At 36.7% G+C, this 14,898-nt stretch overlaps 1 long non-coding RNA gene and 2 other non-coding genes across 3 annotated transcripts; 2 read left to right on the forward strand and 1 right to left on the reverse strand.

Annotated features, from left to right (window-relative positions):
- Positions 1-7,619: 7,619 nt before the first annotated feature.
- Positions 7,620-7,739, forward strand: LOC112084790. The gene has a single exon (XR_002898450.1). It is a non-coding gene; the product is annotated as a 5S ribosomal RNA (ribosomal RNA).
- Positions 7,740-8,158: 419 nt separating this feature from the next.
- LOC112084677 lies at positions 8,159-8,277 on the forward strand. Its single transcript, XR_002898339.1, has one exon. It is a non-coding gene; the product is annotated as a 5S ribosomal RNA (ribosomal RNA).
- Positions 8,278-12,640: 4,363 nt separating this feature from the next.
- On the reverse strand, positions 12,641-13,908 carry LOC112084649. Its single transcript, XR_002898321.1, has 4 exons — positions 13,584-13,908; positions 12,907-13,482; positions 12,772-12,810; positions 12,641-12,693 (listed from the first exon to the last, which is right to left on the reverse strand). It is a non-coding gene; the product is annotated as an uncharacterized LOC112084649 (long non-coding RNA).
- Between the last annotated feature and the right edge of the window lie 990 nt (positions 13,909-14,898).

Genomic DNA, 14,898 nt, shown 5'->3' on the forward strand with positions numbered 1-14,898 from the left:
CGAATTTACGACATCGACAAATTTCGTCATAAATTCAACATAAATTTTGATCATCGTAACTGCGTTGTAAATTTACAATGAAATTATGACGAAATGATGACTACATAAATTTTCATCGTAATTGTGATGTAAGGTTTACATTGATTTTATGAGAAATTGGGTTTCTCAATAGTTTGATATAATGATGATTTAAAATTATTTTCGATCCAAATCCGATGTAAAACTTCAATGCAAATTTGTTGGTATACAAACAAAAATTCTTAAATACCCCCTTACTTCTTTTATAATTCTACAACAATATTCTACCACAAACAAAAAACTAACAAAACACAATTTTTGAGTTTTTGAGTATTGTTTTTATGACTTTTACTTTATTTTTTCTGCTAAATCAAAGTAAAAAGTAAAAGTAATTTTTTTTAAAATGTCTATATACGATATACGAAAGTGAATGTATATGCATAGAGATTCAGAGAGAGGATTGACGGAAGAATTCAAGAACATACTAGAAATATCCATGTATCAGGCCGACAATATGCAAACAACTATAGAAAGCGGAAAGATGTTTTGTCCTTGTCTTAAATGCAAGAATAGAAAACATATTCTAATCAAAACAGTGTGGAGGCATTTATTAAATAAAAGGTTTATGCTGCAGTACTTTAGTTGGTACAACATGAACATGGTTATGGTGAAAGTATTTGGCGGCCAGCTGGTAGGAATACTGGTAGTAGTAGTATTCATGATAAAGGCTATAGTGATAATTTAAATATATCAAATTATTATCAAAGTTGTCATGAGCATCACTTTGAGGGTCAAAATCATATATGATGCATGACATGGTTATTGATGCATTTCATGAGACGTATGATGATATAGTCGAGGAACCCAATGCAGATGCTAAACGTTTTTATGGTATGCTAACAAAACAGCCACTCTACGATAGATGTAGAGAATGACAGTCTAAATTATCATTACCAGCTAGAATGATGACCATTAAGACTGATCATAATCTAGCTGAATTTTGCATAACCGATTGGGGTGATCTTATTAAAGAGTATTTGTCAGAAGATAATTTGGCTGCCGAAACGTATTAGAAAATACAGAAGTTGGTTTATAGTCTTGGGTTGCTTTCGGAGATGATAGATGTATGTGTTGATAATTGTATGCTTTTATGGAGAGATAATGATAAGCTTCAGGAATGTTGGTTTTCCCAAAAATCAAGATATAAGCCGCAAACTTCTGAGCGGAGTAAGATACCATACCAACGGATGTGGTATCTTCTTATAACTGATATGTTAAAACAACTTTATCAATCTGAAAAGACAGTTGCATCGATGAGATGGCATGCAGAGCATATCCAAACTGATGGGAAAATGACTCACCCGTCAGATGGGAAATCGTGGAAACACTTTAACGCCGTATATCCAGACTTTGCTAAATCTAAGCACTGACGGGTTTAGTCCATTCGGTATGTCTGGTAGGCAATATTCTTTATGACCAATAATCTTTACGCCATATAACCTTCTCCCAGATATATGCATGCAAATAGAATTTTTGTTTTTCAGTATCTTAGTCCCAGCTGGTCCAAATCACCAAAGCAGGCTCTTTGATGTGTTTTTACAGCCACTCATACATGAGTTGAACCAGTTGTGGCATAACGGAGTTTGAAATTATGATAGTCTGAGAGGCAAAAAATTTACGATGTGAAATGTGCTTATATGATTAATAAGTGACTTCCCTGCTTATGGAATGCTATCTGTTTGGACCGCGCATGAGAGGTTATCATGTCCTTATTATCTCGATAGGTCAATGCATTTCAGCTTAAAAATGGTTGAAAAATATGCTGGTTTGATTATCGTTGCTGATTTTTACCGCCCAACTATCAATATCGAAGAAACAAGTACTTGTTCACGAAAAAACTGTTCATCTCCCTCCACCAATGTATCTAACAGGGGCATAACTTGAAGCGTAATAGATCAGGGGGAGTCTAGAAACGGTCCCCCAAGGGGAAAACTGGCATACTCCAACAAATATGCCTGAAAGATATAGGGTTCATCATAATTGGCACAAGAAAAACATATTTTGGGAACTGGCGTATTAGAAAAATCATCTGCTGAGACACAATCTTGATGTAATGCACATTAAGAAGAATTTTTTTAATAACATCATGCATAAAATGTTGAACGTGCTTGAAAAAACAAAAGACAATGAGAAATCACATATAGATTTGCCTGATCTATGCAATAGAATTGAGTTGCATATTTTGAGCAATAGAAAAGCACCGGTTCCAGTTTTTCGTTTGAGTGCAGAAAAGAAATTAACGTTGTTCAATTGGGTTTCAACGGCCATGAAATTCCCTGATGGGTGTGTATCTAATCTTGCTAAATCTGTTGATAAAGGACCAAAGTTTTCAGGTATGAAGAGTCATGACTGCCATGTGTTCATGCAATGATTACTTCCTTTCGCATTTACCAAACTCTTTCCAGGAAATGTTCATGAAGCTTGGAGGCATTGGAGCATTTTTTCGTGATCTTAGTACATGGACGTTATCAGAATATGTATTTGCACAAGTGTCTGTAAATATTCCTATATTGCTATTTAGAGAAGATATTCCCACCCACGTTTTTTGATGTTATGAAACATCTACCTATTCATCTTCCTCACGAAGTAGAACTAGGCGGACCAGTTCAGTTTAGGTGGATGTATCCGTTTGAGTGCTTCATGAAACATCTGAAGGGAAAAGCTAAAAACCTAGCCAAAGTTTAAGGCTCTATCGTTGCAGGAAGTTTGACAGAAGAAACGTCTCATTTCACATCATATTATTTTACTGTGAGCTCCACGATATTATGATGATGGGGGTGTGGGACATACTTATTTAGTAGAAGGTGTACAAGACATTTTCTCACCAGTTGGACGTCTTATTGGAAAACTGAAGGAAACTTGTTGCTCCACCGAAAAAGACTATCACTCCGCACATACATACATCCTCTTAAACTATGATGAATTAGTTACATACGAGAGGTAGTTAATATTATGATTATATTAATTTTTTGGTTATTTATTAATTATATTAACATTTTGATTATGTTGTATTTTGCAGCACATTTGTAAGTCAACTCCGGGAATGCATTGAAGGCATCTCGAAAAATGAAATAAACGATTAGAAAGACCAATATTTTGCTCCGTGGTTAAAGGGTCAAGTAGATCATGATTACCCGACATATCCAATATGGTTTCATGAGTTACTCCAAGGCCCCATATCAAAGATAACAACATCTGCAATATATTTCACTAGAGGTTACGTTTTCTATACATACAATCACGTTATTCAACATGCAACTACATACTATAGAGTCTGTGTACGAGGTGAAGTATATTACTATGGGATCTTGCAAGACATCATTGAAGTGGAATATCCTGGTTTGGTGAGGATGAAAACTGTACTATTCAAATGTGATTGGTTTGATCCAACAGTTGGTCTTGGAGTGCTTATTAACAAATTTAGGGTGGTTGACGTTAATCAATCTCGACGGTACATCAAGTTTGAACCTTTCATTATAGCCTCACAAGCAGAAAAAGTCACATTTGTTTCATATCCACGAGTTCGAAATAATGGTATCTCATGGTTAACGGTGATTAAAGTGGCTCCACGGAAAATAATTGATGGTGTAGATCTGCCACCTATGCAACAAGATACATGGCCGACACCACTGAACCAGAGGTTGGTAGAACTTACCGAAGTTGGTCCCGAACCGACTGCTGAACACTTACTGGTTTGTTATTTCACTTTTAGTTTATACATAAGATTTTTTTTTAAAATACGATTTATAACTTTATATTATTTTGTAGGTTCGGCATTGATTCTTGCATATCCTGGAGCATAGCGGACACGATCAAGAGCTGTTTTGTGGAACCGAACTACAACTAGAGTAAGGTTTCCATGCAGATCTTCGACACTTGGTTCAAGTGTTTTGCGATATTTTTTTTATTTGTTATTTTATTTATTCATAAATGATCATATATATAAGTTATTAATTAATTGTTTTCAATGTTGTTTTTTTAAAAGCAAAAGTAGAACTGGAACGTCAAGATTACAGAGACAGTAAGGACGGCCTTCAGGCAGAAGGCGATGAAGCGCCTCGTCAACACCGTCTTCGACTAGAAGTGCAAGTGGGAGGAACTCGGCGACGATGCCAAGCCCGCTCCAATGGAATGTTGGAACGGGCTTAAGGCGTATTGGCTCACCCCCATGGCACAAGATACAGCCGCCAAATGTTCGGCGGTTCGGAACAACGTCACTCCCGATGATCAGAAGTCGGTTACACCGCATACTTCTGGCCAGACTTCCTTTGCAGGCAGATGCCTGATGTGGTAATTTTAAGTTCTTTTTTTCTTTTTACTTTATTAATTATTTTTAAATGACTATTTTATTTTGCTTTTTTTTTTGTAAGCTGAAGCAAACAGAGGAGAACTTCCTCCTATGACCAAGATCTTCGAAGAGACTCATCGGAAGAGAGACGGCTCTTTCGTGGATGCTCGATTGGAGCGGATCTACAACGAGTCGATGGCGAAGATCACAGAGCGTCAAACTCAGGTCTCACCTGATGTTCTTGCTCGATCTTCGAAGAGGTAATTTCTTTTTTAAAACTTTTCATTAATTTTTTATTCAAGTATTTCAATTCTATAACACTAATTACAAATTTTCGTAGGTTGCTTCGAAGAAGAAGGACCGAATTTTAGGGATGGGCTCAATCTCGGATTGCCCGCTGGTGTTGTCTGGACGGATTAACGAGGATCCGGTGGTCTTGCGGCAACATCTCGAGGTCGCCAACAGTCAACACGGAGATCACGAACTTGCGGGTTGAGCAAGTCGTGCAGCAATGGGAGATCCACAAGATGAACAACTTCTGGAGGAGCAGGAGCAGCAACGGCAGCAACGACAGCAACAGCAGCTTCATGCATCCACTTCGGCTCCGCAGAGTGGTACTGGCGAGGAGGAGGCACCGTATACCGTCAATGCTGACGGGACTATTAATATTGATGATTTTTGTAATTAATTTAAACTAAACCTAATTTTTGAATATTGTAAATATTTTTGAATTTATTTGAATTTTAGAATATTATTTTCGTATTAATTTTATTTTTGAATTTTTAATACTTATTTTTTTAAAATCGATGTAATATCGTCATAATTTCTCAACCAATTTACATCGAAATGTTTACGTCGACTTTACGCTGATTTGATTTATGTCTATTTCCCGTCGATTACTTACGACGATTTTACATTGATCCTAAATGTATAATTCATTATTTTGGTTTATTAAGTATTGGGAAATCGATGAATATTCAATGTAACTTTACATTGAATTTACATCAGTTTAGTGATGGTGATTAAAATCATTGTAAAATTGATGCAACATGTACGTCGATTTTACGATGATTTAATCGCATCGAAATTACGTTAATTTTTGGTCTTTGCTAATTTTACGTTAAATTTACGATGATCCTGAGTTTACGACGTTCAATTAATGATGAAACAAAAATTGACGGTAATTCGATGCGAAGGCCTATTTGCGATGATTTGACATTGATTTCCACCGATGTAAAACCGTTGTTTTCTTGTATTGTCTCCATAACTGCAAGGACCTCTAATAATATTAAATAGACAACCCAAATAAAATATCTTCCCATCAGAAATTGAAAAGTGTTGAAAAATACCTGAATTCTGTACACCATTAACCGAAGCCTCCATTCATTATATTTGGTATTCCATACAAATTGTTGTGTAAGTTCTGTATAGAGAAGGGTTATGAACAATTCGTATATCTTGTTACACTTCATCCAAACAAGAAATTTTGTATTTTTGTTAGGTATGGTGTCTTTGTTGTGCTTTGTAGTATTTGTTTTTGGGAAAATCGAAGAAAACAAACTTGTTAAAAGAAACTAAGTTTGCTAATAAATACTGTAATGTTTGCTAATAAATACTGTAATACTGTAAGTTAAATGTATAATTCTGATTAAATCTATAAAATAAACAACAAATGAGGAAAACTGTGTTGTTGCTTTAATAAAATTCTGAAAAGGATGTTAGTGGAACACAATGGCTTACCTATCTTCTTCATAGCAATAGAGAGGAGTAGTATGATTAATTTGATGACAATGTGAGTACTGAAGTTGCTGTTGACAAATAATATTATGTATATACAGAGATGGAATAATTAGGATTTACTAGGGTTTAAACGAATGTACGCAATATTATAAAGATTGCAAGATCAATTTGATTTTAGAAAGTAATAACAGAACAAAAATAACCTTTATATGAGACTAATCTAATATTCCAAAATATCGGAATATGTAATTCAATTTAGTTTTATAATGCTAATTGATTTAGAAATTGTCCCCTTAATATTTTTTATTTTTTGGTCACTTTTTGACATAGTTACCCTTTTAAATCATTTATGGTAAATTAAAATAATTTTTTTTTTTTTTAAATATCGAACATTCCAAAATAAGATGGGGAAATATTGTTGGATATCATTTAAGGAAAGAAAATATTTTTAAAATATTTTTAAATTTTATTCTACGCATGGTAGAACGCGTCTTCTACGTTCTACGTCTACGTAGAATTTCATTTCTATAGTTCTTTGTAAGTTCTACCAGCTTGTAGAAATCGTTTTCTACAGTCTTTTTTATATTCAACGTTATGGTAGATTACAAGTTCTACCGGGTAGACTATATTCTACGTCTTGATAGAATACAACTTCTACCAAGTAGACAAGGTTCTACGTTATTGTAGAACATTAATTCTACTCATTTGACTAAGTTCTACGTTAATGTAAAACAGTTCTTCTACTTATTAGACCAAGTTCTACATGTTAGTAGAACAGTTCTTCTACTTATTCGACCATGTTCTACATGTTGGTAGAAAATAACTTCTACCAAAATCTAAAAAAATATAGGAAAATTAGCTAACTTCCAGATTTTTATTTTTTCGAATATCTTTTTTTTTCACGTTTTCTCTTTGTTTTCGACGAATTGCTTCTTTTTTTTTTTTTACTTCATCGTTTTCTTCTTCTTCCCATTGATTCAGGAGAATTTCTCTAAGTTTACATATCTTCTGCTTCAAACGTGCTACATATCTATGTTACTTGTGGTTCATGGAAATCAGGGAGAGATAAGAAGTGAAATTTTGTGGCTGATGAACAAAAACGAGATAGGTTAGTTGCTGTTGAATCAAACACCACTCTCGCAGAGTTAGAAATGATGGTTCTCGAAGACTATGGAGTAATCGATCACAAAGCTTAGTTTAGTTATCTTCCGAGTGATTTGATTGATACCATAGGTTCTCCACCAGTGAGTATCGCCAATAATCATCAACTAAAAATTTTTGTTGCCAACTCTAAAATTAAAACTTTGGTACATCTGTGTGTGACATTCACCGCGTTTGCTGAGAATGCTGAGAATCAAGTGCACATCAAATTGTTGAAGACGCCCTTTGATTCAATCTGTAGGGAAAAAAATGACGGCGGGAAAAGCCATACAAATAGTGCAACACACGCAAAGAAATTTAATTGCGTGAGTCAAAGCCAAAGGATATATGTTATTGCGACACAAGTACTAACGGGTGTGATTATACCAACACTAATGCACCGGATCCCATCAGAACTCTGCAGTTAAGCGTGCTTGGGCGAAAGTAGTACTAAGATGGGTGACCTCCCGGGGAAGTTCTCGTGTTGCACCCGTTTTTTTGTTCATCTTAATTTTTGTTTCTTCTTTTCCTTTTTTATTTGAAAAACACTCCATTTTCTGAAGGACGCTATTTCTAGACCGTGTGGAACCATGTCTCGGTCATGAGCCACTTTTTCGGAAAGCCCCAAGAGTGCTCTCGGGCGTGTCCAATGGTCTAAAGACCATCGGTGCAGTTTACGAGGCCAAAATTTTGAGTTTTAGACCCTCTTCCGGGCAATTTTCTAAAACATAACAAAACGTGTGCCTTGTTAAAGTGTCATCGGACGTGGCGTCCTACCATATATATATCTTGGGACGAATGCACGTTGCTGCTGGGCGGTAAAAGCCATACAAATAGTGCAACACATGCGAAGAGATTTCATTGCGTGAGTCAAAGGCAAGGGATATATGTTATTGCGACACAAGTACTAATGGGTGCGATCATACCAGCACTAATGCACCGGATCCCATCAGAACTTCGCAGGTAAGCGTGCCTGGGTGAGAGTTGTACTAGGATGGGTGACCTCCCGGGAAGTCCTCGTGTTGCACCCTTTTTTTATTCCTCTTAATTTTTTTTTTCTTTTGGACTTTTCATTTGAAAAACACTCCATTTTCCGAAGGACGCCATTTATAGACCGTGTGGAACCACGTCTCATTCAGCCACTTTTCAGAAAGCCCCAAGAGTGCTCTCGGGCATGCTCAAGGATATAAAGACTATGGGTGCAGTTTACGAGGCCAAAATTTTGATTTTTAGACCCGGAAGAAGTGAAATTTTGTAGCTGATGAACAAAAACGAGCTAGGTTAGTTGCTGTTGAATCAAACACCACTCTCGCGGTGTTAGAAATGATGGTTCTCAAAGACTATGGAGTAATCGATCACAAAGCTGAGTTTAGTTATCTTCCGAGTGATATGATTGATACCATAGGTTCTCCACCGGTGAGTATCGCCAATAATCGTCAACTAAAAAATTTTGTTGCCTACTCTAAAATTAAAACTTTGGTACATCTGTGTGTGACATTCACCGCGTTTGCTGAGAATGCTGAGAATCAAGTGCACATCAAATTGATGAAGACGCCCTCTGATTCAAGCTGTAGGGAAAAAAATGACGCAATAACTACAAAGTTAGGCGATGATGATATTAGAGACAGTGGCCATAAAGTGGAGGAGGAGTTTAATGAACCCGTTAAGGTTGATTACGAAGTTGAAGGTGAGCAGAATGTTGGGCTTAACTTGGTTGATGTAGTAAAAAAGATCAAATTTTTAGAAGCAAAACAGAGTTGAAGGCTTCTTTGGAAATTTCTGTGATGAAGCATATTTTCGACTACAACGTACTGGAATCAACCAAACGAGTCTGGTTTATCCACTGTAAAGAGAAGTCATGCAACTGGGGTGTTCGTTCAAAGTGTCTTGAGGGGTCTCAGTATTTCAGAATCAACAAGTATGTCACTCAACATACATGCGCTCCTTCTAATAAAGACAGTCGGTAGGACAGCTTCGGCAAAAACTATTGGTAATCTGATTAAAAATAAGTTTGAGGGTGCTAATAAAGGGCCTAGTGCAAGAGAAATAATTCAGTTTATTCGTACATAGCATGGATGTGAAATCTCTTACAACCATGTTTGGGAAGCACGTGAGTATGCGATTAGTGTTGTCAGAGGCAACCCGGGAAAAGCTATGCAAAAATTCCTAAGTTTTTGCACATGCTGAAAGAAGCGAATCCAGGGACCCATATGCAGTACGAAACTGACATTACTGGACGTTTCAAGTTTCTGTTTCTCTCTTTCGGTCAATCAGTAGATGTTTTTACAAAGCTATTGGCAGGGTAATCATTGTGGATGAGACATTATTGAAAAACAAATATAAAGGAGTTTTGGTTGTTGCTACGGCATTAGATGGCAACTCGAGCTTATATCCAATCATATTTGGGGTTGTCGATTCAGAGAACGACCTGTCTTGGGAGTGGTTTATGATGCAACTAAAAGTTGTCATTGCGGATGAGGTGCATTTGGCTTTTGTGTCAGATAGAATTGCTTTTGTAATTAAAGCACTTGAGAAAGCGTACCCACAATCTAGTAATGGTATCTGTATCCACCGTTTTCTGACTTATGTAATAACATATTTCAAGACACAGGGTTTGACTGGTTTGATTGCAAAGCCTTCTAAAGAGTACAGATTTTCTGATTTGATACCAAATTTGCTGCCATTTGTTCTATTAGTCCAGCTGTTGGAAAGTACCTTGAGGACGCTGGTGTTGAGAAATGGGCACGATGCAAATTCCCCGGATTTAGGTACGATGTTAGAACCACTAATCCAACGGAATCGATAAAAAAGAAATTGCTAACTCCTAGAGATCTAGTACCCAGTTATTCCTCTACTTGATAGAATCCGAAAAATGTTAACCAATTGGTTTTATGAGCGTAAAAAAATGAGTTCAAAGCATCATGCTCCTCTAACAGTTGAAGTTGAGACGAAGATTGAGAGAAGAATTGATAAGGGTAAAACATTCATTGTTTACCCAGTTAGCCAGGATCGATTTTTGGTCAGAGGTGACAAATACGACTGTCTTGTTGATTTGGGCAGAAGAACTTGTTCATGTGGCAAGTACGACTTGCATAAAATTCCGTGTCGACATGCAATTAAAGATTCTGTGAACCAGCAGTACACACTCTCACCGATCATTATTACACTACTGAGGAATGGATAACAGCTTATAAGGAATGCATTAATCCAATTGCAGGTCTTGAGGATGATTGGTGTGTCCCTGATCATGTTGAACATGCCAAAGTTGTAGAACCGGAATCGCGACGAGCAGCTGGACGCCGGAAAAAACGAAGACACGAAAGTGTGGAAGACAAGATACGAGCGTCACAAGGATCACAATGGTCTAAGAAGCACAAGTGCAGTCGCTGTGGTATCAAAAGACATAAGAGAGAGAGACATGTGACATGCCAATATAGGTTCTTCTCTATCTCTTCTTTATTGTTATTCGTTTTCTTTTTTTGGTTTTCTTAGTTATTATCACTTTTTAGAAAACAATTTATGTACTGGTTTTCAAATTTAGATGCCAAACTGGAGGATTAAGTTAGTTTGCTTGTGTTTTGTTCGATGCTTAGTCTGTTCAGGATAAGCAAATCGTATGGGAAATATGTTTCCACAAGCCAAAAAAAAAGCAAAACAGACGTTTAAATCATTTATATATAAAAACTCGGAAACAACTATTAATTTCCCATTACAGATCTACTGGTTCGCTTATAATAAGTACGTATATTGGTCTTGGGTTTGAATCCCACAATAGACCGGAATATTTAAAAAAAAAAAAAAATTGAAAACCCAATACATTTAAAATGACTAGGTCGGAAGAAAGTGTTGATTTCCACAATAGCTCTACTGGATAACTTATGATAATTAATGAATTACGTGTAACGGAATATTTTTTTAAAATAAATTTGAACACCAAATAGATTTAAAATTATTAGGTCGGAAATAATTGTTGATTCCACAACAGCTCTACTGGTTTGCTGACAATATTATGTGTATCGGTCTTAGGTTCGAATCCTGTAATGGACAGATGTTTTTTTTAAAAAAAATTTCCCAGATCGAGTTGTTTTTTGGGTTCTAATCCTTCCCGGGATAAGTTAAAATGAGAAAATCTTTTTCGATTCAAGTTAAATACATCTTTTTGAGTTCTTATCATTCGAGGGAAAAGTTAAAATGAGAAAATCTTTCCCGGTTCAAGATAAATATTGTGCGGATCGAGTTTTTTTAGGTAATCTTTCCCGGGAGAAGTTAAAATGAGAAAATCTTTCCCGGTTCAAGTTAAATATTGTCTGGATCGAGTTTCTTTTTTTGTTCTAATCCTTCCCGAAGGAAGTTACAATGAAAAAATCTTTCCCAGTTCAAGTTAAATATTGTCCACATCGATTTTTTTTTGGGTTCTAATCCTTTCCGGGAGAAGTTAAAATGAGAAAATCTTTTCCGGTTCAAGTTAAAATGAGAAGTTAAAATGAGAAAATCAACACAAGGTCACTAGTCAATTGTTGCAAACGACCTACTAAAAGTACACAATGGCAAGCGACAAACTAAAAAAAATCCCAAAAATACAAAAAAAAACTCAACCACCTAAAAAGAAATATATCAAACCTATCTCAAGTCTTTAATATCTTCTGAGCACACTGTTTTCGGAGGCACGTACTTTCTCATCCGCTCAATCAATATTGGATCATGTGCTGCTTTCCAAAGATCATAGGTGATCTTCAGCCTAGCTGAGTAAATGTTGTCGTCGTTAATCAAAGACAGGTGTAGTCCAAGCATGTGAGCCTCTATGAATTTGAGCGCATAAACTCCACAATCACATGCACTCCTATTAATCCCAGGCCTCATCAGAACATACTGCACTGTGTATGGTTTAATAACCAGTTGCTTCTTTTCTTTGTAACTCTGAACTTCCTTCACAACTCTAAGGATGATGTTTGCAAATGCATCCACGTACCGGTTGTGCTTGCCCCCGTCGAAATCAAAAACTTCCACTGTTCTCATCGCGAAATTGATGCACAAAGATATCCAGTTTTTGTTCAGGATATTGACCGGAGCATATATACGATCGACGTCGGCACCCCAAATTTTGTCTGTTCTTCCATGAGCTGGAAGCGCTCCTAATCCATATTGTATGAGCACCTTGTCCAACTGGTATTTTTTTATTCGCCAGCAATTGTTTGTACGCAGCACCAACTGAGAGGCTAAAATTACAGCTCATGAAGCCAACATGGGCATGTTGGAAGCGGCCCAAAGAAGTGTACTCCCGAAATAAGTACATAATTCCATCCATTTCCTGAAACATTAACATCGGTTAACCACATTGTCAAAATTGAATGCCTTATGCTTTTAAAAAAAAAGTAATTTTTTTAGGTACTTACCGGCGTGTGCAACCACTGTCGTTTATTCATGAGATGATACCAACTAATAAGTCTCTGAAATAATAAAATAATAATTTAATACGTTTACGTTTAATATTTTTCTCTATAATTTAAAAGTGTTTTTATGCTTACTCGTGTGTCTATGCCCACTCGTCTACACCTTCCCAATCGCTATTTGATATTGTTTCATAAAAAGAAATGACATAATTTGCAAACTAGTTGTTTCATATAAAGCAATGACATAATTTGCAAATGTGTGAAACATACCAGGATGTGATTTTGCTGAGCTGGGAGTAGCAGTAGTGAATCCACCTGTTTGGATGGGTTCCATAAGCTTCTTCTAAAGCATCTCCTTTAGCTTTTCTATTTTCTTATCCAAAAGCTCGACTTGGCTATCAATCTTGGTCTCAATTCTCTCCTCCAAAGCTTTGAACGAAGTCTGCAAAAGTCCTTGAATAAAAGACTTAAAGTCCTCATCGATGGCTTTCGCAGCTGATCGATCACACATCAACTTCTGCTTCCGTGATTCTGCTCCAGATTCAGCGACCCTTTTCTTTCCTCGACTTGAACCTGCAACTGAGCTACCTACGGCAGGTGGTGTCCTAAATTCGCTTTCTTCTGCGACATTCTCATTCTCTTCATCTGTTGCTTCCTCATTCTCGTCAAGAGTTGCAGATAATGCTTATTCTACCTCCCATTTATGGTGACTCAATCCATTCCATCGTTGATCATCGTTTTAAGACGATCCACTCTTGTGTCAGCCATTTCATCATGCCATACGAAGTCCAAAGAATCAACGACATCATCATTCCCAGTGGAAGAGATATAGTGATAGAGCTTCTCCTGCAAAAAAAAATGGGACAATTAGCAAAGAAATACAACAAAGCAAAAAAAATATATATATATATATATATATATGAAAGTCGCAAAAAAACAGAAATCACCTTCGTGCAAAACGTATTTTCGATATGCTTAATATCTGAAATTTTCACATAGCTAATGCCGTCCCACTTACAGCATCTAGGAACACCGGCGATCACAGCGTCCAATCTAGAAGACAACATATATCCGAGAGCGGGAATTGCCTCCATGATCCAGATTTGAAAACTATTGTGAAGCCATTCAGTGCATACCCTGTAGATTGCGTCGACTTCACACGAACTATCTTGATACTCTGCACTAGAAAATCAAACGCTACACGTCCCCATGGGTATAGGGTTTAGCAATCTCCAGATCCATAGCAAGAATGATATATTCTTTTGGGATCTTAATGGTCTTGCTCTTTGTCATTACCAGAGAAGCAATAACATACAAGTACACTAACCGCAACCTGTCTTCACGCCTCCATTTGTTTACACGCCCAGGATACTCATTTTCTATTTTAGACAAAGTAATTCCACCTTTGCTTCTCAAAAACTTACTCCAGAACCCGCCATCATCAACCCAATCACTGAAATCACAAGTCTCATCGTCTTTGTGTTCAGTCCAGTAATGGCATGAAATTCTTGCAGAGAAAATCGAAGAGGTCTCCCCACAAACACAAACCATAGCTCGTGTTTCTTGTCGGTGATGGGCTCCTTACACAGAAATCTATGGACTAGTCGCCCTGAATATCCCATGTTGTTCTCGATAATCAACAAAACAGGTCCAAAGACAGGGTCTAGCAGAACTCTACCGTATTCGTTTGGAAATGCTTTCTTAATGGGTTCCATTGTGTTAAGAATGCATCGATTGTTGATCTTGTCAATATCATTCACAAAACCAGGCTCGAAAAGCAGTTTCAGAATTTCCTCGTATATACCTACGAATAAGAGAAAAAAAAGACATGGCAAAAAATTCAAAACAACTTCATCACGACAAATTATACACCCAAAACTCCACCAATACATTAATGTTTTCTAAATGTATGATCTCATTTTAGTAATCTTGAAAAAAAAATGATTCAGCTGTCTTAAGAGACACACCAGAGCCTTACACGTTATTAAAGCTAGGTAAAGAAAAATGTCAACTACATAAGCATACCCTGTAGATTGCGTCAACTTCACACGAACTATCTTGATACTCTGCACTAGAAAATCAAACGCTACACATCCCCATGGGTATAGGGTTTAGCAATCTCCAGATCCATAGCAAGAATGATATATTCTTTTGGGATCTTAATGATCTTGCTCTTTGTCATTACCAGAGAAGCAATAACATACAAGTACACTAACCGCAACCTGTCTTCATGCCTCCATTTGTTTACACGCCCAGGATACT

Source organism: Eutrema salsugineum, unplaced genomic scaffold, assembly GCF_000478725.1.
Source record: "Eutrema salsugineum unplaced genomic scaffold, Eutsalg1_0 scaffold_4, whole genome shotgun sequence".
Lineage (NCBI taxonomy): Eukaryota > Viridiplantae > Streptophyta > Magnoliopsida > Brassicales > Brassicaceae > Eutrema > Eutrema salsugineum.